Source organism: Hipposideros armiger, unplaced genomic scaffold, assembly GCF_001890085.2.
Source record: "Hipposideros armiger isolate ML-2016 unplaced genomic scaffold, ASM189008v1 scaffold_979, whole genome shotgun sequence".
NCBI classification, from domain to species: domain Eukaryota; kingdom Metazoa; phylum Chordata; class Mammalia; order Chiroptera; family Hipposideridae; genus Hipposideros; species Hipposideros armiger.
The window spans coordinates 388,266-392,184 of NW_017732329.1; positions in this window are offsets into that span (position 1 = coordinate 388,266).

A 3,919-nucleotide genomic window follows, 5' to 3' on the forward strand; every position below is an offset into this window, starting at 1 on the left:
TAACTTCTCATGCTTGACCATGGATAACAATGTGTGTATCGATATATGTATCTGTGTGTGTGTGTGTGTGTGTGTGTGTGTGTGTGTGTGTGTGTGTGTGTATTGCATGCTGATTTTTAAAGTCATCATTCAATCATGTTATTTTAGCATTCTGATAGGGTGGGAGTTAAATATTCTAAAATGTGGGAGTATGCAAATTTATTTTCTAAAATTAGAGATTTTTACCATTAAACACTATGCAATACTTGCTGTCATTTTTCTCTTCTTTAATCTATCCTTAGACTTAAAGTAACATAAACTACGTAAAATCAATTATTCACATTCTAATCAGGATGAAAAGCAGTATGCTATTTGTTTCATACCAAGTCTCCAAAAAAAAGAAGGATGCAACAGATGAGACAGTTACATGTCTCTACTTTGAAGATAGGAGCTGGCTTTCACTCTAGGATTTTATGTTTGCTCAACTCTGAAAATTGTTTTGGGGTAAAATGCTTTATTTATTTCTCAAGTATCCCATTAAGCACTTATTACAAGAATTCTATATAATAATTCAATGTTTCCTAAATGAAATCCTTTGAAATAAAAATGTATATAATCCTTCCCTTTACTCAGTTTAATATCATGTGTTCAGATTCTACAGACATGTGATTTGAACATGTCATATGTATACAATTACTTTAAGTGTATAACTGAAGAATTACATCTATCAGACATTTAAATGTTAAATTCATATTAGGTATATTTATATCAGAACTCCAAAAAAAGAAACTCGTTATTACATCAAAAAGGAATTGTGACTCTTCTCTTTTCTATAACAAAGTTACAAAATAGTCTGGTTCAATAATTGTGTCATGTGCTCCGTTTCAACAGCCCTATTAAAACAGAAAAATATGGATGAAAACAGGAAGACGGGACACTTAGAATAAAAAAATAGTAAGAACAAAAGTTGAACTATGCAGAACTTAGTAAGAGTGAGTTAAATCAATGAATGATATCCCAATCCATAGTCCCATATAAACTTGAGTCTCAGTGAGTGAAGCTAATTAAAGTCATTGACGTAGAGGTCAATTTGAAACTACTCTGTGCACTAAATTTAAAAAAAAAAACAGTATTGTGAGAGTAGCTATGTGTTTAGAAAAAAAATCAATGTATCTTATGGGTCTGTATGTTTAATATTTATGCTGATGAAAAAAATCAATAAATTTATGTTAACCCAAAAGTAACTCGGGGGCATGTATTGCTGAATATAAAAAATACACGTTTTTTTAATGGGAGATTTTAGTTTCAAGCTTCGCAACTAATTAAAAAAGAAGGCAAACAAACTCATCTAGACAAGGAAATTATTACTTAAATGTTCAAGGTCTAGGGTCCAGAAAGTAGTGACGAATTCATTTTAGGGAGAAAAGACTAAGTGTTATGGGATGTCAAGGCATTTCCGACTTGTCTAACAAGCTGCCCACAACAGAGAATGAATGAACATCAATTTTTCACATTCTGCCCAGCTCATGTGAGAAACTATTCAAACCTTGAAAAAGTCTTTCAAATTCCATAGTAAAATACAAAAGAAGACAAAATAAATCAAGTTTAGGAAGTACACATCCAGATAAATTTAGATATTTTTAAATGATGCACTGTAATTTAACTTGAATGTGGAAATATTAGAAAGAACAATCCAGAGCATCAAAGTATAGCACCTAGATAAAAGTAAATGTGTAAGTATTTTAGTAAAAACCAGCCCAATAGTGAATAAGAACAGTGTCCTGTGGGTGTGAGAGCCATAGGATTATGAGTTGTCTTCTCACATCCACATTTACATGTCCAGTCCCTGTGGGTCAATCAGGATCCTGGAAGATGAGTAACCATAGTAGGGGAGGAAGGACACCTTTGTCCATGTGACAGAAATTTCCTCTGCAAACCCTTTAGATCTGAGAAGATTAACACCATAATCTAACCAATTTATATAGAACTAAGCAATGTAGAAACTATGAAGTAATTAAACCTTTACCCTGTGAGTTATTAAGGCACATATGCTATACTACATTATCCAATTCAAATTTCCATAATCAAATAGAGGGCTATGGGTGACAGCCACAGAGATTATTAAGGGTTGAAAAATAGTATCTTGAGAAACGTGGAACATTCTAGGTTTTCAAGACGAAATGAGCATAGAGAAGAACTGGAAGGATTTAAGTTTGCTATAAGGAAGATCCTGACACTGTGGGTTGCTGAACGTTAATGTGGTTTGCTGAGACTGCGGAAACTCCAATTCTGAGAATCTTTAGAAATAGGAAGGATTCAGACCTGCTGCTCAGAAAGATTGAATGTAGGATTTATTCAACTAAAACTCTCCAACACCCTTCCAACACTATACATTCATTGTAAGTGCCAATACAAACAGTATAGTCCATCTAACACTTCTGATTTAGTACCGAATAGCACCTGGGAGGGGGGCTTTGTGACCACCCCGTTTTTATAGTGTATAAAATCACACGAGGCAATCGTTTGTCATAATTAGGAATCCTAGTGATATCTCTGGATACTTGCATTTTCTCATTTTAGATTTGTAATGCAAATCACATACAGCACTTAAAGGTTTTTATAGCATATTAGTTTTGAATAACTCATGCTAATGAAGTATTAAACCATCATGGAAAGTACCAATAATTAAATAAAAATCAGGCAACTTAAGTTTTCCTTCTTTATATCATAAAGACTTATAAATACTGATTTTTATATGAAACTAGAAAAACTGTTCTTTAAGTTTAGATGCTTAGTCATGACTAATAATCCAAAACTTTTTTTTACTATATTATGACACATATTTTTTTCTTGAAATACATTTGAGTCCTTAAAACATTAGTCTATTTACAGTATGTACCAAGAAACGAATGAATCATACACTAAAGTCATAGATCCTGGTCAAAGTTATTTTACAAAAAATACTTGAATAAATCAAATGGTAAACTAAATTGAATAGTTCACTAAATGAAATACCAATCACTCGGATTGCATATAAATACATTTGTATACACTACAACAAACTATCCAATTCATATTTCCACAGAGAACTCTGGCTTTCCTTGAAGAGCCCTCATCATTAATCATTAGATTTCATCAAGTTTCCGCATCCAACACCTTTCCTTTTGCCTGTAACCTGATGCAAAATCTTGAAAGAGTTTATTGTCTTATAAAAAGCAACAGCAGCATTATAAAACTAATCACAAAGCATGGCTATAAAGTGCCACTCAAACTTTCTAATCAGCCCAAATCGGCAGATTCATAACTTGATAGAACACATAGAAGCTACCTTCACAGTCCCCCTGCTTAACTGCATTCAGTCAATATTTGCATCCATAGCACTAATGACTGTGCTGAAAATACACATGTAAACACGCATCTCTCACTGTGGAACCGCCTGCCAACAAACTGTATAAGCAGACAATATACCTATGGGTAAGACAGATATCCACCACCCACTCAGTGTTCCAGAACAATATCTCTTTTTGTTTATATTGATTTTAAACGTAAGTGTGTGTGTGTGTGTGTGTGTGTGTGTGTGTGTGTGTGTGCAGGTTACCGGAGAAGGAGATCCGTTCTTGCAGAGGGGACCTCTGAAGACTCCTTTAATGCCCCTGTAGTGCCCATTTCTGAGATGTCTCGAACTGATGACCAGGTAACAAGCCATGTGGGTCCCAGCTGGAAGTGCAGTCTCAACTCCTCACCAGGCGACCAGCCTTGGAAAGGCGGGCTGGTTTCTTAGCAGCAACAGAGACTGCCACCTCCCGAGAAAGAGCGGCCGGCAGCAAGCAGGGGACGGGGCGGGCGGGCGTCCCAGCTCCTCGCCCCGCGCGGGGCTCCTGCTGCCCGCAGCAGCTGCTGTGACGGCGGCGGCAGCCACAGAGCACTCAGCGGGCCCCGC